Raw genomic sequence first — 21,133 nt, forward strand, 5'->3', positions numbered from 1 at the left:
ATACCTTAAACCTGGAGAGTTGAGACCCGTGGAATGGGTACCATGCAATATGACTTCAGAGGTCTTCATTTGCTCACCGAACCTCTCCAATCCTATCACTGCTGCGTTTATGTCCCTGTACACACGCTTGATTCTCTTTTGGAGACATAGCAATCCATAGGTTTTAAGATACTTACTAGTCAGGTACATTCTTAGGCGTTTAATATGCAGTGTTGAGTCCATTTCGTTGAGCAAGGAGTAGCTCTTGTCTATTCCATATTTGGCTTAAGGAACTTTATCTGTGCTCATTTCAATCTCTGGTTTTATGCAGCACCCCAACTCACCTTTCCCCTTAAGCAAGCATAAGTTGGTTTTCTAAATTTGAGACCCTGTTCTGTTCTGTAATTCAGTTCCTGTGTAGCCAAGTTTACATTCCGTGTATTAGTGATATCTTATGATGTTTCTTTTTCTGTGTGACTTATTTCAGTTAGAATCATCATACCTGAATCCACTCATTGTGCTGCTAAGGGCCTGATGACATAGATTTCATTGCTGAGTGATATTGCTTTGTAAGTAAATACCACAACTTCTTTATCCATTTTTCACTTTCTGGGATGTTGAACTTCTACTGTAAACGAGGTTCTTGTAAACAGAGGCGTCCCAAACTTTGGGGTGGCTGTGTCTTTTGGATTTTAATTTCCCTAAGCTATAGGACCATAAGTGGAAGTGCCCTAGGCTCTGTTGCTTTGTTTTTTAGATGTTTCAGGAAACACCATACACTTCTCCGGAGTGTCTGTTGGCAATTTACATCCCGCCCATCAGCATAACAAGGCTCCCAGTTCTCCATGGCCTGTCCTGCCTTTCTGGATTTTACACTTTTTTCAGATGGCCCTTTTGACCGGGGGGAAGTGAGACTTCATTGTACTGCAGATTTCCTTTGCAAGTTTGCTTGGTTGGCCAAAAAGGGCGTATGCATTTTTTCCTGAATATATTCAGGAAAAAACCCATATGCCCTTTTTGGCCAAGTGCATCATTGTGGACGTTCTGCCTCTTTTCCTATGCTTTCAATGCTAGTCCAGTCTACCTCCTGAAATCGGTTTGCTGCAATTCTGCCCCGCTTTCAAGTCCTCTTGGCAGCCTTACTTCAGTCTATTTTTGGACGATAGCTGTCATTTATAACTCTGCAGGTTTGTGAATTACAGTGCCCCTGAGCTCCTTTCTTCAACTCGCTTTCTTGTGAGCTGGCCGCAACACCGCAGGATGGCTTCAGGCCCTAATCTGGTTCCGGCCCGGCACGCTGAGCCTTTGGTTAATTCCTGTTCCTGGTGGGAAATGAGAGTTAAATTTGCACGACCAGACACCTCCAGCTAGTCTGTCATTGGTTCTCGCTATTCCTGTTCATCTTCCGCAGAAATTGCAAACTGGGCCAAACAGGAGGTTAAAGGGACTGACTCTCAAAGTCGGGAGAGTGTTAGTAAAGCGTCTGGAATGTTGCACCCGAGTACCAGGGTACGAAAACTGAGACATATTTGAACACGTCTCCCGATCACATGGTTGATCATACTCTAGGTTCCACATGCATGTTTTAGCTGAAGGAAGAATACCTTAAACCTGGGTAGTTGAAACCCGTGGAATGGGTACCATGCAATATGACTTCAAAGGGTCTTCATTTGCTCACCGAACCTCTCCAATCCTATCACTGCTGCGTTTATGCCCCTGTACACATGCTTGATTCTCTTTTGGATGCATAGCAATCCATACGTTTTAAGTTACTTACTAGTCAGGTACATTCTTAGGCGTTTAATACGGGTTGTTGAGTCCATTTCGTTGAGCAAGGAGTAGCTCTTGTCTATTCCATATTTGGCTTAAGGAACTTTATCTGTGCTCATTTCAATCTCTGGTTTTATGCAGCACCCCAACTCACCTTTTCCCTTAAGCAAGCATAAGTTGGTTTTCTAAATTTGAGACCCTGTTCTGTTTTGGAATTCAGTTCCTGTGTAGCCAAGTTTACATTCCGTATATTAGTGATATCTTATGATGTTTCTTTTTCTGTGTGACTTATTTCAGTTAGAATCATTGTACCTGAATCCACTCATTATGCTGCTAAGGGCCTGATGACATAGATTTCATTGCTGAGTGATACTGCATTGTACGTAAGTACCACAAGTTCTTTATCCATTTTTCACTTTCTGTGATATTGTACTTGTACGGTAAACGAGGTTCTTGTAAACAGAGGTGTCCCAAACTTTGGGGTGGCTGTGTCTTTTTGATTTTAATTTCCCTAAGCAATAGGACCATAAGTGGAAGTGCCCTAGGCTCTGTTGCTTTGTTTTTTAGATGTTTCAGGAAACACCATACACTTCTCCTGAGTGTCTGTTGGCAATTTACATCCCGCCCATCAGCATAACAAGGCTCCCAGTTCTTCATGGCCTGTCCTGCCTTTCTGGATTTTACACTTTTTTCAGATGGCCCTTTTGACCGGGGGGAAGTGAGACTTCATTGTACTGCAGATTTCCTTTGCAAGTTTGCTTGGTTGGCCAAAAAGGGCGTATGCGTTTTTTCCTGAATATATTCAGGAAAAAACCCATATGCCCTTTTTGGCCAAGTGCATCATTGTGGACGTTCTGCCTCTTTTCCTATGCTTTCAATGCTAGTCCAGTCTACCTCCTGAAATCGGTTTGCTGCAATTCTGCCCCGCTTTCAAGTCCTCTTGGCAGCCTTACTTCAGTCTATTTTTGGACGATAGCTGTCATTTATAACTCTGCAGGTTTGTGAATTACAGTGCCCCTGAGCTCCTTTCTTCAACTCGCTTTCTTGTGAGCTGGCCGCAACACCGCAGGATGGCTTCAGGCCCTAATCTGGTTCCGGCACGGCACGCTGAGCCTTTGGTTAATTCCTCTTCCTGGTTGGAAATGAGAGTTAAATTTGCCCGTCCAGACACCTCCAGCTAGTCTCTCATTGGTTCTCGCTATTCCTGTTCATCTTCCGCAGAAATTGCAAACTGGGCCAAACAGGAGGTTAAAGGGACTGACTCTCCAAGTCGGGAGAGTGTTAGTAAAGCGTCTGGAATGTTGCACCCGAGTACCAGGGTACGAAAACTGAGACATATTTGAACACGTCTCCCGATCACATGGTTGATCATACTCTAGGTTCCACATGCATGTTTTAGCTGAAGGAAGAATACCTTAAACATGGGTAGTTGAAACCCGTGGAATGGGTACCATGCAATATGACTTCAGAGGTCTTCATTTGCTCACCGAACCTCTCCAATCCTATCACTGCTGCGTTTATGCCCCTGACACATGCTTGATTCTCTTTTGGAGACATAGCAATCCATAGGTTTTAAGATACTTACTAGTCAGGTACATTCTTAGGCGTTTAATATGGGGTGTTGAGTCCATTTCGTTGAGCAAGGAGTAGCTCTTTTCTATTCCATATTTGGCTTAAGGAAATTTATCTGTGCTCATTTCAATCTCTGGTTTTATGCAGCACCCCAACTCACCTTTCCCCTTAAGCAAGCATAAGTTGGTTTTCTAAATTTGAGACCCTGTTCTGTTTTGGAATTCAGTTCCTGTGTAGCCAAGTTTACATTGCGTGTATTAGTGATATCTTATGATGTTTCTTTTTCTGTGTGACTTATTTCATTTAGAATCATCGTACCTGAATCCACTCATTATGCTGCTACGAGCCTGATGACATAGATTTCATGCTGAGTGATACTGCATTGTACGTAAGTACCACAAGTTCTTTATCCGTTTTTCACTTTCTGCGATGTTGAACTTGTACTGTAAACGACGTTCTTGTAAACAGAGGTGTCCCAAACTTTGGGGTGGCTGTGTCTTTTTGATTTTAATTTCCCTAAGCTATAGGACCATAAGTGGCAGTGCCCTAGGCTCTGTTGCTTTGTTTTTTAGATGTTTCAGGAAACACCATACACTTCTCCCGAGTGTCTGTTGGCAATTTACATCCCGCCCATCAGCATAACAAGGCTCCCAGTTCTCCATGGCCTGTCCTGCCTTTCTGGATTTTACACTTTTTTCAGATGGCCCTTTTGACCGGGGGGAAGTGAGACTTCATTGTAGTGCAGATTTCCTTTGCAAGCTTGCTTGGTTGGCCAAAAAGGGCGTATGCGTTTTTTCCTGAATATATTCAGGAAAAAACGCATACGCCCTTTTTGACCAAGTGCATCATTGTGGACGCTCTGCCTCTTTTCCTATGCTTTCAATACAATTCCAGTCTACCTCCTGAAATCGGTTTCCTGCAATTTTGCCCCGCTTTCAAGTCCTCTTGGCAGCCTTACTTCAGTATATTTTTGGACGATAGCTGTCATTTATAACTCTGCAAGTTTGTGCATTACAGTGTCCCTGAGCTCCTTTCTTCAACTCGCTTTCTTGTGAGCTGGCCGCAACACCGCAGGATGGCTTCAGGCCCTAATCTGGTTCCGGCACGGCATCCTGAGCCTTTGGTTAATTCCTCTTCCCGGTCGGAAATGAGAGTTAAATTTGCCCGTCCAGACACCTCCAGCTAGTCTCTCATTGGTTCTCGCTATTCCTGTTCATCTTCCGCAGAAATTGCAAACTGGGCCAAACAGGAGGTTAAAGGCGCTGACTCTCCAAGTGGGGAGAGTGTTAGTAAAGCATCTGGAATGTTGCACCCTAGTACCAGGCGAGAAAAACTGAGACATATTTGAACACGTCTCCCGTTCACACGGTTGATCATACTCTGGGTTCCACATGCATGTTTTAGCTGAAGGAAGAATACCTTAAACCTGGAGAGTTGAAACCCGTGGAATGGGTACCATGAAATATTACTTCAAAGGGTCTTCATTTGCCTACCGATCCTCTCCAATCCTATCACTGCTGCATTTATGCCCCTGTACACACGCTTGATTCTCTTTTGGAGACATAGCAATCCATAGGTTTTAAGATACTTACTAGTCAGGTACATTCTTAGGCGTTTAATATGGGGTGTTGAGTCCATTTCGTTGAGCAAGGAGTAGCTCTTGTCTATTCCATATTTGGCTTAAGGAATTTTATCTGTGCTCATTTCAATTTCTGGTTTTATGCAGCACCCCAACTCACCTTTCCCCTTAAGCAAGCATAAGTTGGTTTTCTAAATTTGAGACCATGTTCTGTTTTGGAATTCAGTTCCTGTGTAGCCAAGTTTACATTCCGTGTATTACTGATATCTTATAATGTTTCTTTTTCTGTGTGACTTATTTCAGTTAGAATCATCATACCTGAATCCACTCACTGTCTGCTAAGGGCCTGATGACATAGATTTCATTGCTCAGTGATATTGATTTGTAAGTAAATACCACAACTTCTTTATCCATTTTTCATTTTCTGCGATGTTGAACTTGTACTGTAAACGAGGTTCTTGTAAACAGAGGCGTCCCAAACATTGGGGTGGCTGTGTCTTTTTGATTTTAATTTCTCTAAACTATAGGACCATAAGCGGAAGTGCCCTAGGCTCTGTTGCTTTGTTTTTTAGATGTTTCAGGAAACACCATACACTTCTCCCAAGTGGTTCTTGGCAATTTACATCCCGCCCATCAGCATAACAAGGCTCCCAGTTCTCCATGGCCTGTCCTGCCTTTCTGGATTATACACTTTTTTCAGATGGCCCTTTTGACCGGGGGGAAGTGAGACTTCATTGTAGTGCAGATTTCCTTTGCAAGCTTGCTTGGTTGGCCAAAAAGGGCGTATGCGTTTTTTCCTGAATATATTCAGGAAAAAACGCATACGCCCTTTTTGGCCAAGTGCATCATTTGTGGACGTTCTGCCTCTTTTCCTATGCTTTCAATGCAATTCCAGTCTACCTCCTGAAATCGGGTTCCTGCAATTCTGCCCCACTTTCAAGTCCTCTTGGCAGCCTTACTTCAGTATATTTTTGGACGATAGCTGTCATTTATAACTCTGCAGGTTTGTGAATTACAGTGCCCCTGAGCTCCTTTCTTCAACTCGCTTTCTTGTGAGCTGGCCGCAACACCGCAGGATGGCTTCAGGCCGTAATCTGGTTCCTGCACGGCATGATGAGCCTTTGGTTATTTCCTCTTCCTGGTGGGAAATGAGAGTTAAATTTGCCCGTCCAGACACCTCCAGCTAGTCTCTCATTGGTTCTCCCTATTCCTGTTCATCTTCCGCTGAAATTTCAAACTGGGCCAAACAGGAGGTTAAAGGCGCTGACTCTCCAAGTGGGGAGAGTGTTAGTAAAGCGTCTGGAATGTTGCACCCGAGTTCCAGGGGAGGAAAACTGAGACATATTTGAACACGTCTCCCGATCACATGGTTGATCATACTCTAGGTTCCACATGCATGTTTTAGCTGAAGGAAGAATACCTTAAACCTGGAGAGTTGAAACCCGTGGAATGGGTACCATGCAATATGACTTCAAAGGGTCTTCATTTGCTCACCGAACCTCTCCAATCCTATCACTGCTGCGTTTATGCCCCTGCCCACATGCTTGATTCTCTTTCGGAGACATAGCAATCCATAGGTTTTAAGATACTTACTAGTCAGGTACATTCTTAGGCGTTTAATATGCGGTGTTGAGTCCATTTCGTTGAGCAAGGAGTAGCTCTTGTCTATTCCATATTTGGCTTAAGGAACTTTATCTGTGCTCATTTCAATCTCTGGTTTTATGCAGCACCCCAACTCACCTTTACCCTTAAGCAAGCATAAGTTGGTTTTCTAAATTTGAGACCCTGTTCTGTTCTGTAATTCAGTTCCTGTGTAGCCAAGTTTACATTCTGTGTATTACTGATATCTTATGATGTTTCTTTTTCTGTGTGACTTATTTCAGTTAGAATCATCATACCTGAATCCACTCATTGTGCTGCTAAGGGCCTGATGTCATAGAATGCATTGCTGAGTGATATTGCTTTGTAAGTAAATACCACAACTTCTTTATCCATTTTTCACTTTCTGCGATGTTGAACTTGTACTGTAAACGACGTTCTTGTAAACAGAGGCGTCCCAAACTTTGGGGTGGCTGTGTCTTTTTGTTTTTAATATCCCTAAACTATAGGACCATAAGTGGAAGTGCCCTAGGCTCTGTTGCTTTGTTTTTTAGATGTTTCAGGAAGCACCATACACTTCTCCCAAGTGTCTGTTGGCAATTTACATCCCACCCATCAGCATAACAAGGCTCCCAGTTTTCCATGGCCTGTCCAGCCTTTCTGGATTTTACACTTTTTTCAGATGGCCCTTTTGACCGGGGGGAAGTGAGACTTCATTGTAGTGCAGATTTCCTTTGCAAGCTTGCTTGGTTGGCCAAAAAGGGCGTATGCGTTTTTTCCTGAATATATTCAGGAAAAAACGCATACGCCCTTTTTGGCCAAGTGCATCATTGTGGACGTTCTGCCTCTTTTCCTATGCTTTCAATGCAATTCCAGTCTACCTCCTGAAATCGGTTTCCTGCAATTCTGCCCTTCTTTCAAGTCCTCTTGGCAGCCTTACTTCAGTATATTTTTGGATGATAGCTGTCATTTATAACTCTGCAGGTTTGTGAATTACAGTGCCCCTGAGCTCCTTTCTTCAACTCGCTTTCTTGTGAGCTGGCCGCAACACCGCAGGATGGCTTCAGGCCCTAATCTGGTTCCGGCACGGCACGCTGAGCCTTTGGTTATTTCCTCTTCCTGGTGGGAAATGAGAGTTAAATTTGCCCGTCCAGACACCTCCAGCTAGTCTCTCATTATGCTCGCTATTCCTGTTCATCTTCCGCAGAAATTGCAAACTGGGCCAAACAGGAGGTTAACAGCGCTGACTCTCCAAGTGGGGAGAGTGTTAGTTAAGCATCTGGAATGTTGCACCCGAGTACCAGGGGAGGAACACTGAGACATATTTGAACACGTCTCCCATTCACACGGTTGATCGTACTCTGGGTTCCACATGCATGTTTTAGCTGAAGGAAGAATACCTTAAACCTTGAGAGTTGAGACCCGTGTAATGGATACCATGCAATATGACTTCAAAGGGTCTTCATTTGCTCACCGAACCTCTCCAATCCTATCACTGCTGCGTTTATGCCCCTGCCCACATGCTTGATTCTCTTTCGGAGACATAGCAATCCATAGGTTTTAAGATACTTACTAGTCAGGTACATTCTTAGGCGTTTAATATGCGGTGTTGAGTCCATTTCGTTGAGCAAGGAGTAGCTCTTGTCTATTCCATATTTGGCTTAAGGAACTTTATCTGTGCTCATTTCAATCTCTGGTTTTATGCAGCACCCCAACTCACCTTTACCCTTAAGCAAGCATAAGTTGGTTTTCTAAATTTGAGACCCTGTTCTGTTTTGGAATTCAGTTCCTGTGTAGCCAAGTTTACATTCCATGTATTACTGATATCTTATGATGTTTCTTTTTCTGTGTGACTTATTTCAGTTAGAATCATCATACCTGAATCCACTCATTGTGCTGCTAAGGGCCTGATGACATAGATTTCATTGCTGAGTGATATTGCTTTGTAAGTAAATACCACAACTTCTTTATCCATTTTTCACTTTCTGCGATGTTGAACTTGTACTGTAAACGAGGTTCTTGTAAACAGAGGTGTCCCAAACTTTGGGGTGGCTGTGTCTTTTTGATTTTAATTTCCCTAAGCTATAGGACCATAATTGGAAGTGCCCTAGGCTCTGTTGCTTTGTTTTTTAGATGTTTCAGGAAACACCATACACTTCTCCCGAGTGTCTGTTGGCAATTTACATCCCGCCCATCAGCATAACAAGGCTCCCAGTTCTCCATGGCCTCTCCTGCCTTTCTGGATTTTACACTTTTTTCAGATGGCTCTTTTGACCGGGGGGAAGTGAGACTTCATTGAACTACAGATTTCCTTTGCAAGCTTGCTTGGTTGGCCAAAAAGGGCGTATGCGTTTTTTCCTGAATATATTCAGGAAAAAACGCATACGCCCTTTTTGGCCAAGTGCATCATTGTGGACGTTCTGCCTCTTTTCCTATGCTTTCAATGCAATTCCAGTCTACCTCCTGAAATCGGTTTCCTGCAATTCTGCCCTTCTTTCAAGTCCTCTTGGCAGCCTTACTTCAGTATATTTTTGGATGATAGCTGTCATTTATAACTCTGCAGGTTTGTGAATTACAGTGCCCCTGAGCTCCTTTCTTCAACTCGCTTTCTTGTGAGCTGGCCGCAACACCGCAGGATGGCTTCAGGCCCTAATCTGGTTCCGGCACGGCACGCTGAGCCTTTGGTGATTTCCTCTTCCTGGTGGGAAATGAGAGTTAAATTTGCCCGTCCAGACACCTCCAGCTAGTCTCTCATTATGCTCGCTATTCCTGTTCATCTTCCGCAGAAATTGCAAACTGGGCCAAACAGGAGGTTAAAGGCGCTGACTCTCCAAGTGGGGAGAGTGTTAGTTAAGCATCTGGAATGTTGCACCCGAGTACCAGGGGAGGAACACTGAGACATATTTGAACACGTCTCCCATTCACACGGTTGATCGTACTCTGGGTTCCACATGCATGTTTTAGCTGAAGGAAGAATACCTTAAACCTTGAGAGTTGAGACCCGTGTAATGGATACCATGCAATATGACTTCAAAGGGTCTTCATTTGCTCACCGAACCTCTCCAATCCTATCACTGCTGCGTTTATGCCCCTGCCCACATGCTTGATTCTCTTTCGGAGACATAGCAATCCATAGGTTTTAAGATACTTACTAGTCAGGTACATTCTTAGGCGTTTAATATGCGGTGTTGAGTCCATTTCGTTGAGCAAGGAGTAGCTCTTGTCTATTCCATATTTGGCTTAAGGAACTTTATCTGTGCTCATTTCAATCTCTGGTTTTATGCAGCACCCCAACTCACCTTTACCCTTAAGCAAGCATAAGTTGGTTTTCTAAATTTGAGACCCTGTTCTGTTTTGGAATTCAGTTCCTGTGTAGCCAAGTTTACATTCCATGTATTACTGATATCTTATGATGTTTCTTTTTCTGTGTGACTTATTTCAGTTAGAATCATCATACCTGAATCCACTCATTGTGCTGCTAAGGGCCTGATGACATAGATTTCATTGCTGAGTGATATTGCTTTGTAAGTAAATACCACAACTTCTTTATCCATTTTTCACTTTCTGCAATGTTGAACTTGTACTGTAAACGAGGTTCTTGTAAACAGAGGTGTCCCAAACTTTGGGGTGGCTGTGTCTTTTTGATTTTAATTTCCCTAAGCTATAGGACCATAATTGGAAGTGCCCTAGGCTCTGTTGCTTTGTTTTTTAGATGTTTCAGGAAACACCATACACTTCTCCCGAGTGTCTGTTGGCAATTTACATCCCGCCCATCAGCATAACAAGGCTCCCAGTTCTCCATGGTCTGTCCTGCCTTTCTGGATTTTACACTTTTTTCAGATGGCCCTTTTGACCGGGGGGAAGTGAGACTTCATTGTAGTGCAGATTTCCTTTGCAAGCTTGCTTGGTTGGCCAAAAAGGGCGTATGCGTTTTTTCCTGAATATATTCAGGAAAAAACGCATACGCCCTTTTTGGCCAAGTGCATCATTGTGGACGTTCTGCCTCTTTTCCTATGCTTTCAATGCAATTCCAGTCTACCTCCTGAAATCGGTTACCTGCAATTTTGCCCGGCTTTCAAGTCCTCTTGGCAGCCTTACTTCAGTATATTTTTGGACGATAGCTGTCATTTATAACTCTGCAGGTTTGTGAATAACAGTGCCCCTGAGCTCCTTTCTTCAACTCACTATCATTTGAGCTGGCCGCAACACCGCATGATGGCTTCAGGCCCTAATCTGGTTCTGGCACGGCACGCTGAGCCTTTGGTTAATTCCTCTTCCTGGTGGGAAATGAGAGTTAAATTTGCCCGTCCAGACACCTCCAGCTAGTCTCTCATTGGTTCTCGCTATTCCTGTTCATCTTCCGCAGAAATTGCAAACTCGGCCAAACAGGAGGTTAAAGGGACTGACTCTCCAAGTGGGGAGAGTGTTAGTAAAGCGTCTGGAATGTTGCACCCGAGTACCAGGGGAGGAAAACTGAGACATATTTGAACACGTCTCCCGATCACATGGTTGATCATACTCTAGGTTCCACATGCATGTTTTAGCTGAAGGAAGAATACCTGAAACCTGGGTAGTTGAAACCCGTGGAATGGGTACCATGCAATATGACTTCAAAGGGTCTTCATTTGCTCACCGAACCTCTCCAATCCTATCACTGCTGCATTTATGTCCCTGTACACATGTTTGATTCTCTTTCGGAGACATAGCAATCCATAGGTTTTAAGATACTTACTAGTCAGGTACATTCTTAGGCGTTTAATATGCGGTGTTGAGTCCATTTCGTTGAGCAAGGAGTAGCTCTTGTCTATTCCATATTTGGCTTAAGGAACTTTATCTGTGCTCATTTCAATCTCTGGTTTTATGCAGCACCCCAACTCACCTTTCCCCTTAAGCAAGCATAAGTTGGTTTTCTAAATTTGAGACCCTGTTCTGTTCTGTAATTCAGTTCCTGTGTAGCCAAGTTTACATTCCGTGTATTACTGATATCTTATGATGATTCTTTTTCTGTGTGACTTATTTCAGTTAGAATCATCATACCTGAATCAACTCATTGTGCTGCTAAGGGCCTGATGACATAGAGTTCATGGCTGAGTGATATTGCTTTGTAAGTAAATACCACAAGTTCTTTATCCATTTTTCACTTTCTGTGATATTGAACTTGTACGGTAAACGAGGTTCTTGTAAACAGAGGCGTCCCAAACTTTGGGGTGACTGTGTCTTTTTGATTTTAATTTCCCTAAGCTATAGGACCATAAGTGGAAGTGACCTTGGCTCTGTTGCTTTGTTTTTTAGATGTTTCAGGAAACACCATACACTTCTCCCAAGTGTCTGTTGGCAATTTACATCCCGCCCATCAGCATAACAAGGCTCCCAGTTCTCCATGGCCTGTCCTGCCTTTCTGGATTTTACACTTTTTTCAGATGGCCCTTTTTACCGCGGGGAAGTGAGACTTCACTGTAGTGCAGATTTCCTTTGCAAGTTTGATTGGTTGGCCAAAAAGTGCGTATGCGTTTTTTCCTGAATATATTCAGGAAAAAACGCATACGCCCTTTTTGGCCAAGTGCATCATTGTGGACGTTCTGCCTCTTTTCCTATGCTTTCAATGCAATTCCAGTCTACCTCCTGAAATCGGTTTCCTGCAATTCTGCACCGCTTTTAAGTCCTCTTGGCAGCCTTACTTCAGTATATTTTTGGACGATAGCTGTCATTTATAACTCTGCAGGTTTGTGAATTACAGTGCCCCTGAGCTCCTTTCTTCAACTCGCTTTCTTTTGAGCTGGCCGCAACACCGCAGGATGGCTTCCGGCCCTAATCTGGTTCCAGCATGGCACGTTGAGCCTTTGGTTATTTCCTCTTCCTTGTGGGAAATGAGAGTTAAATTTGCCCGTCCAGACACCTCCAGCTAGTCTCTCATTGGTTCTCCCTATTCCTGTTCATCTTCCGCAATAATTGCAAACTGGTTCAAACAAGAGTTTAAAGGCGCTGACTCTCAAAGTGGGGAGAGTGTTAGTAAAGAGTCTGGAATGTTGCACCCGAGTACCAGGGGAGGAAAACTGAGACATATTTGAACACGTCTCCCGTTCACACGATTGATCATACTCTGGGTTCCACATGCATGTTTTAGCTGAAGGAAGAATACCTTAAACCTGGAGAGTTGACACCCGTGTAATGGGTACCATGCAATATGACTTCAAAGGGTCTTCATTTGAGCACCGAACCTCTCCAATCCTATCACTGCTGCGTTTATGCCCCTGTACACATGCTTGATTCTCTTTTGGATACATAGCAATCCTTAGGTTTTAAGATAGTTACTAGTTAGGTACATTCTTAGGCGTTTAATATGGGGTGTTGAGTCCATTTCGTTGAGCAAGGATTAGCTCTTGTCTATTCCATATTTGGCTTAAGGAACTTTATCTGTGCTCATTTCAATCTCTGGTTTTATGCAGCACCCCAAATCACCTTTCCCCTTAAGCAAGCATAAGTTGGTTTTCTAAATTTGAGACCCTGTTCTGTTTTGGAATTCAGTTCCTGTGTAGCCAAGTTTACATTCCGTGTATTAGTGATATCTTATGATGTTTCTTTTTCTGTGTGACTTATTTCAGTTAGAATCATCGTACCTGAATCCACTCATTATGCTGCTACGGGCCTGATGACATAGATTTCATTGCTGAGTGATACTGCATTGTACGTATGTACCACAAGTTCTTTATCCATTTTTCACTTTCTGTGATATTGAACTTGTACAGTAAACGAGGTTCTTGTAAACAGAGGCGTCCCAAACTTTGGGGTGGCTGTGTCTTTTTGATTTTAATTTCCCTAAGCTATAGGACCATAAGTGGAAGTGCCCTAGGCTCTGTTGCTTTGTTTTTTAGATGTTTCAAAAACACCATACACTTCTCCCGAATGTCTGTTGGCAATTTACAGCCCACCCATCAGCATAACAAGGATCCCAGTTCTCCATGGCCTGTCCTGCCTTTCATGATTTTACACTTTTTTCAGATGCCCCTTTTGACCGGGGGGAAGTGAGACTTCATTGTAGTGCAGATTTCCTTTGCAAGCTTGCTTGGTTGGCCAAAAAGAGCGTATGCGTTTTTTCCTGAATATATTCAGGAAAAAACGCATACGCCCTTTTTGGCCAAGTGCATCATTGTGGACGCTCTGCCTCTTTTCCTATGCTTTCAATGCAATTCCAGTCTACCTCCTGAAATCGGTTTCCTGCAATTCTGCCCCGCTTTCAAGTCCTCTTGGCAGCCTTACTTCAGTATATTTTTGGACGATAGCTGTCATTTATAACTCTGCAGGTTTGTGAATTACAGTGCCCCTGAGCTCCTTTCTTCAACTCGCTTTCTTGTGAGCTGGCCGCAACACCGCAGGATGGCTTCAGGCCCTAATCTGGTTCCGGCACGGCACGCTGAGCCTTTGGTTATTTCCTCTTCCTGGTGGGAAATGAGAGTTAAATTTGCCCGTCCAGACACCTCCAGCTAGTCTCTCATTGGTTCTCGCTATTCCTGTTCATCTTCCGCAGAAATTGCAAACTGGGCCAAACAGGAGGTTAAACGTGCTGACTTTCCAAGTGGGAAGAGTGTTAGTAAAGCGTCTGGAGTGTTGCACCCGAGTACAAGGGGAGGAAAAGTGAGACATATTTGAACACGTCTCCCGTTCACACGGTTGATCATACTCTGGGTTCCAGATGCATGTTTTAGCTGAAGGAAGAATACCTTAAACCTGGAGAGTTGAGACCCGTGTAATGGGTACCATGCAATATGACTTCAAAGGGTCTTCATTTGCTCACCGAACCTCTCCAATCCTATCACTGCTGCGTTTATGCCCGTGTACACACGCTTGATTCTCTTTTGGAGACATAGCAATCCATAGGTTTTAAGATACTTACTAGTCAGGTACATTCTTAGGCGTTTAATATGGGGTGTTGAGTCCATTTCGTTGAGCAAGGAGTAGCTCTTGTCTATTCCATATTTGGCATAAGGAACTTTATCTGTGCTCATTTCAATCTCTGGTTTTATGCAGCACCACAACTCACCTTTCCCCTTAAGCAAGCATAAGTTGGTTTTCTAAATTTGAGACCCTGTTCTGTTCTCTAATTCAGTTCCTGTGTAGCCAAGTTTACATTCCTTGTATTAGTGATGTCTTATGATGTTTCTTTTTCTGTGTGACTTATTTCAGTTAGAATCATCGTACCTGAATCCACTCATTATGCTGCTACGGGCCTGATGACATAGATTTCATTGCTGAGTGATACTGCATTGTACGTATGTACCACAAGTTCTTTATCCATTTTTCACTTTCTGTGATATTGAACTTGTACAGTAAACGAGGTTCTTGTAAACAGAGGCGTCCCAAACTTTGGGGTGGCTGTGTCTTTTTGATTTTAATTTCCCTAAGCTATAGGACCATAAGTGGAAGTGCCCTAGGCTCTGTTGCTTTGTTTTTTAGATGTTTCAAAAACACCATACACTTCTCCCGAATGTCTGTTGGCAATTTACAGCCCACCCATCAGCATAACAAGGATCCCAGTTCTCCATGGCCTGTCCTGCCTTTCTGGATTTTACACTTTTTTCAGATGGCCCTTTTGACCGGGGGGAAGTGAGACTTCATTGTAGTGCAGATTTCCTTTGCAAGCTTGCTTGGTTGGCCAAAAAGGGCGTATGCGTTTTTTCCTGAATATATTCAGGAAAAAACGCATACGCACTTTTTGGCCAAGTGCATCATTGTGGACGCTCTGCCTCTTTTCCTATGCTTTCAATGCAATTCCAGTCTACCTCCTGAAATCGGTTTCCTGCAATTCTGCCCCGCTTTCAAGTCCTCTTGGCAGCCTTACTTCAGTATATTTTTGGACGATAGCTGTCATTTATAACTCTGCAGGTTTGTGAATTACACTTCCCCTGAGCTCCTTTCTTCAACTCGCTTTCTTTTGAGCTGGCCGCAACACCGCAGGATGGCTTCAGGCCCTAATCTGGTTCCGGCACGGCACGCTGAGCCTTTGGTTAATTGTTCTTCCTGGTGGGAAATGAGAGTTAAATTTGCCCGTCCAGACACCTCCAGCTAGTCTCTCATTGGTTCTCGCTATTCCTGTTCATCTTCCGCAAAAATTGCAAACTGGGCCAAACAGGAGGTTAAAGGCGCTGACTCTCCAAGTGGGGAGAGTGTTAGTAAAGCGTCTGGAATGTTGCACCCGAGTACCAGGGTACGAAAACTGAGATATATTTGAACACGTCTCCCGATCACATGGTTGATCATACTCTGGGTTCCACATGCATGTTTTAGCTGAAGGAAGAATACCTTAAACCTGGAGTGTTGAGACCCGTGGAATGGGTACCATGCAATATGACTTCAAAGGGTCTTCATTTGCTCACCGAACCTCTCCAATCCTATCACTGCTGCGTTTATGCCCCTGTACACATGCTTGATTCTCTTTTGGAGACATAGCAATCCATAGGTTTTAACATACTTACTAGTCAGGTACATTCTTAGGCGTTTAATATGCGGTGTTGAGTCCATTTCGTTGAGCAAGGAGTAGCTCTTGTCTATTCCATATTTGGCTTAAGGAACTTTATCTGTGCTCATTTCAATCTCTGGTTTTATGCAGCACTCCAACTCACCTTTCCCCTTAAGCAAGCATAAGTTGGTTTTCTAAATTTAAGACCCTGTTCTGTTTTGGAATTCAGTTCCTGTGTAGCCAAGTTTACATTCCGTGTATTACTGATATCTTATGATGTTTCTTTTTCTGTGTGACTTATTTCAGTTAGAATCATCGTACCTGAATCCACTCATTGTGCTGCTAAGGGCCTGATGACATAGATTTCATTGCTGAGTGATATTGCTTTGTAAGGAAGTACCACAACTTCTTTATCCATTTTTCACTTTCTGCTATGTTGAACTTGTACTGTAAACGAGGTTCTTGTAAACAGAGGCGTCCCAAACTTTGGGGACGCTGTGTCTTTTTGATTTTAATTTCCCTAAGCTATAGGACGATAAGTGGAAGTGCCCTAGGCTCTGTTGCTTTGTTTTTTAGATGTTTCAGGAAACACCATACACTTCTTCCGAGTGTCTGTTGGCAATTTCCATCCCGCCCATCAGCATAACAAGGCTCCCAGTTCTCCATGGCCTCTCCTGCCTTTCTGGATTTTACGCTTTTTTCAGATAGCCTGTTTCACCAGAGGGAAGTGAGACTTCATTGTAGTGCAGATTTCCTTTGCAAGCTTGCTTGGTTGGCCAAAAAGGGCGTATGCGTTTTTTCCTGAATATAATCAGGAAAAAACGCATACGCCCTTTTTGGCCAAGTGCATCATTGTGGACATTCTGCCTCTTTTCCTATGCTTTCAATGCAATTCCAGTCTACCTCCTGAAATCGGTTTCCTGCAATTCTGCCCCGCTTTCAAGTCCTCTTGGCAGCCTTACTTCAGTATATTTTTGGACGATAGCTGTCATTTATAACTCTGCAGGTTTGTGAATTACAGTGCCCCTGAGCTCCTTTCTTCAACTCGCTTTCTTGTGAGCTGGCCGCAACACCGCAGGATGGCTTCAGGCCCTAAACTAGTAAAGGCATGGCACGCTGAGCCTTTGGTTATTTCCTCTTCCTGGTGGGAAATGAGAGTTAAATTTGCCTGTCCAGACACCTCCAGCTAGTCTCACATTGGTTCTCCCTATTCCTGTTCATCTTTCGCAGAAATTGCAAACTGGGCCAAACAGGAGGTTAAAGGCGCTGACTCTCCAAGTGGGGAGAATGTTAGTAAAGCGTCTTGAATGTTGCACATGAGTACCAGGGGAGGAAAACAGAGACATATTTGAACACATCTCCCGTTCACATGGTTGATCATACTCTGGGTTCCACATGCATGTTTTAGCAGAAGGAAGAATACCTTAAACCTGGAGAGTTGAGACAGGTGTAATGGGTACCATGCAATATGACTTCAAAGGGTCTTCATTTGCTCACCGAACCTCTCCAATCCTATCACTGCTGCGTTTATGCCCCTGTACACACGCTTGATTCTCTTTTGGAGACATAGCAATCCATAGAATTAAGATACTTACTAGTCAGGTACATTCTTAGGCGTTTAATATGGGGTGTTGAGTCCATTTCGTTGAGCAAGGAGTAGCTCTTTTCTATTACATATTTGGCTTAAGGAACTTTATCTGTGCTCATTTCAATCTCTGGTTTTATGCAGCACCCCAACTCACCTTTCCCCTTAAGCAAGCATAAGTTTGTTTTCTAAATTTGAGACCCTGTTCTGTTTTGGAATTCAGTTCCTGTGTAGCCAAGTTTACATTCCGTGTATTAGTGATATCTTATGATGTTTCTTTTTCTGTGTGACTTATTTCAGTTAGAATCATCGTACCTGAATCCACTCATTATGCTGCTACGGGCCTGATGACATAGATTTCATTGCTGAGTGATACTGCATTGTACGTAAGTACCACAAGTTCTTTATCCATTTTTCACTTTCTGTGATATTGAACTTGTACGGTAAACGAGGTTCTTGTAAACAGAGGCGTCCCAAACTTTGGGGTGGCTGTGTCTTTTTGATTTTAATTTCCCTAAGCTATAGGACCATAAGTGGAAGTGCCCTAGGCTCTGTTGCTTTGTTTTTTAGATGTTTCAGGAAACACCATACACTTCTCCCGAGTGTCTGTTGGCAATTTCCATCTCGCCCATCAGCATAACAAGGCTCCCAGTTCTCCATGGCCAGTCCTGCCTTTCTGGATTTTACGCTTTTTTCACGTGGACCGTTTGACCGGGGGGAAGTGAGACTTCATTGTAGTGCAGATTTCCTTTGCAAGCTTGCTTGGTTGGCCAAAAAGTGTGTATGCGTTTTTAACTGAATATATTCAGGAAAAAACGCATATGCCCTTTTTGGCCAAGTGCATCATTGTGGACGCTCTGCCTCTTTTCCTATGCTTTCAATGCAATTCCAGTCTACCTCCAGAAATCGGTTTCCTGCAATTCTGCCCCGCTTTCAAGTCCTCTTGGCAGCCTTACTTCAGTCTATTTTTGGACGATAGCTGTCATTTATAACTCTGCAGGTTTGTGAATTACAGTGCCCCTGAGCTCCTTTCTTCAACTCGCTTTCTTGTGACCTGGCGGCAACACGGCAGGATGGCTTCAGGCCCTAATCTGGTTCCGGCACGGCACGCTGAGCCTTTGGTTAATTCCTCTTCCTGGAGGGAAATGAGAGTTAAATTTGCCCGTCCAGACACCTCCAGCTAGTCTCTCATTGGTTCTCCCTATTCCTGTTCATCTTCCGCAGAAATTGCAAACTGGGCCAAACAGGAGGTTAAACGGACTGACTCTCCAAGTCGGGAGAGTGTAAGTAAAGCGTCTGGAATGTTGCACCCGAGTACCAGGGTTTGAAAACTGAGACATATTTGAACACGTCTCCCGATCACATGGTTGATCATACTCTAGGTTCCACATGCATGATTTAGCTGAAGGAAGAATATCTTAAACCTGGGTAGTTGAAACCCGTGTAATGGGTACCATGCAATATGACTTCAAAGGGTCTTCATTTCCTCACCGACCCTCTCCAATCCTATCACTGATGCGTTTATGCCCCTGTACACACGCTTGATTCTCTTTCGGAGACATAGCAATCCATAGGTTTTAAGATACATACTAGTCAGGTACATTCTTAGGCATTTAATATGGGGTGTTGAGTCCATTTCGTTGAGCAAGGAGTAGCTCTTGTCTATTCCATATTTGGCTTAAGGAACTTTATCTGTGCTCATTTCAATCTCTGGTTTTATGCAGCTCCCCAATTCACCTTTCCCCTTAAACAAGCATAAGTTGGTTTTCTAAATTTGAGATCCTGTTCTGTTTTGGAATTCAGTTCCTGTGTAGCCAAGTTTACATTCCGTGTATTAGTGATATCTTATGATGTTTCTTTTTCTGTGTGACTTATTTCAGTTAGAATCATCGTACCTGAATCCACTCATTATGCTGCTACGGGCCTGATGACATAGATTTCATTGCTGAGTGATACTGCATTGTACGTAAGTACCACAAGTTCTTTATCCATTTTTCACTTTCTGTGATATTGAACTTGTACGGTAAACGTGGTTCTCGTAAACAGAGGCGTCCCAAACTTTGGGGTGGCTGTGTCTTTTTTATTTTAATTTCCCTAAGCTATAGGACCATAAGTGGAAGTGCCCTAGGCTCTGTTGCTTTGTTTTTTAGATGTTTCAGGAAACAGCATACACTTCTCCCGAGTGTCTGTTGGCAATTTACATCCCGCCCATCAGCATAACAGGGCTCCCAGTTCTCCATGGCCTGTCCTGCCTTTCTGGATTTTACACTTTTTTCAGATTGCCCTTTTGACCGGGGGGAAGTGAGACTTCATTGTAGTGCAGATTTCCTTTGCAAGCTTGCTTGGTTGGCCAAAAAGGGCGTATGCGTTTTTTCCTGAATATATTCAGGAAAAAACGCATACGCCCTTTTTGGCCAAGTGCATCATTGTGGACGTTCTGCCTCTTTTCCTATGCTTTCAATGCAATTCCAGTCTACCTCCTGAAATCGGTTTCCTGCAATTCTGCCCCGCTTTCAAGTCCTCTTGGCAGCCTTACTTCAGTATATTTTTGGACGATAGCTGTCATTTATAACTCTGCACGTTTGTGAATTACAGTGCCCCTGAGTTCCTTTCTTCAACTCGCTTTCTTTTGAGCTGGCCGCAACACCGAAAGGATGGCTTCAGGCCCTAATATGGTTCCGGCACGGCACGCTGAGCCTTTGGTTAATTCCTCTTCCTGGTGGGAAAAGAGAGTTAAATTTGCCCGTCCAGACACCTCCAGCTAGTCTCTCATTGGTTCTCGCTATTCCTGTTCATCTTCCACAGAAATTGCAAACTGGGCCAAACAGGAGGTTAAAGGGACTGACTCTCCAAGTGGTGAGAGTGTTAGTAAAGCGTCTGGAATGCTGCACCCGAGTACCAGGGTACGAAAACTGAGACATATTTGAACACGTCTCCCGATCACATGGTTGATCATACTCTAGGTTCCACATGCATGTTTTAGCTAAAGGAAGAATACCTTAAACCTGGGTAGTTGAAACCCGTGGAATGGGTACCATGCAATATGACTTCAAAGGGTCTTCATTTGCTCACCGAACCTCTCCAATCCTATCACTGCTGCGTTTATGCCCCTGTAAACATGATTGGTTCTCTTTCGGGGACATAGCAATCCATAGGTTTTAAGATACTTACTAGTCAGGTACATTCTTAGGCGTTTAATATGCGGTGTTGAGTCCATTTCGTCGAGCAAGGTGTAGCTCTTGTCTATTCCATATTTAGCGTAAGGAACTTTATCTGTGCTCATTTCAATCTCTGGTTTTATGCAGCACCCCAACTCACCTTTGCCCTTAAGCAAGCATAAGTTGGTTTTCTAAATTTGAGACCCTGTTATGTTTTGTAATTCAGTTCCTGTGTAACCAAGTTTACATTCTGTGTATTAGTGATATCTTATGATGTTTCTTTTTCTGTGTTACTTATTTCAGTTAGAATCATCGTACCTGAATCCACTCATTGTGCTCCTAAGGGCCTGATGACATAGATTTCATTGCTGAGTGATATTGCTTTGTAAGTAAATACCACATCTTCTTTATCCATTTTTCACTTTCTGCGATGTTGA

The 21,133-nt window shown here is 43.4% G+C and overlaps 1 long non-coding RNA gene across 5 annotated transcripts in view; it reads left to right on the forward strand.

Annotated features, from left to right (window-relative positions):
• LOC307181353 overlaps positions 1–21,133 on the forward strand; it is an 881,369-nt gene that overhangs the window by 409,640 nt on the left and 450,596 nt on the right. Inside the window, exon 3 of one of the 5 annotated variants that reach the window (XR_013826532.1) lies at positions 11,522–11,603. The exons of 3 other annotated variants lie outside the window; for them this stretch is intronic. This is a non-coding gene — a long non-coding RNA (uncharacterized lncRNA). Of the gene's footprint in view, positions 1–5,239; positions 5,285–11,521; positions 11,604–21,133 lie in introns of those variants that run through there. One more of the 5 variants, XR_013826533.1, reaches the window with a different exon arrangement.

This window comes from Stenella coeruleoalba (genome assembly GCF_951394435.1).
Source record: "Stenella coeruleoalba genome assembly, contig: scaffold_48, whole genome shotgun sequence".
In the NCBI taxonomy this organism is placed as follows: Eukaryota; Metazoa; Chordata; class Mammalia; order Artiodactyla; family Delphinidae; genus Stenella; species Stenella coeruleoalba.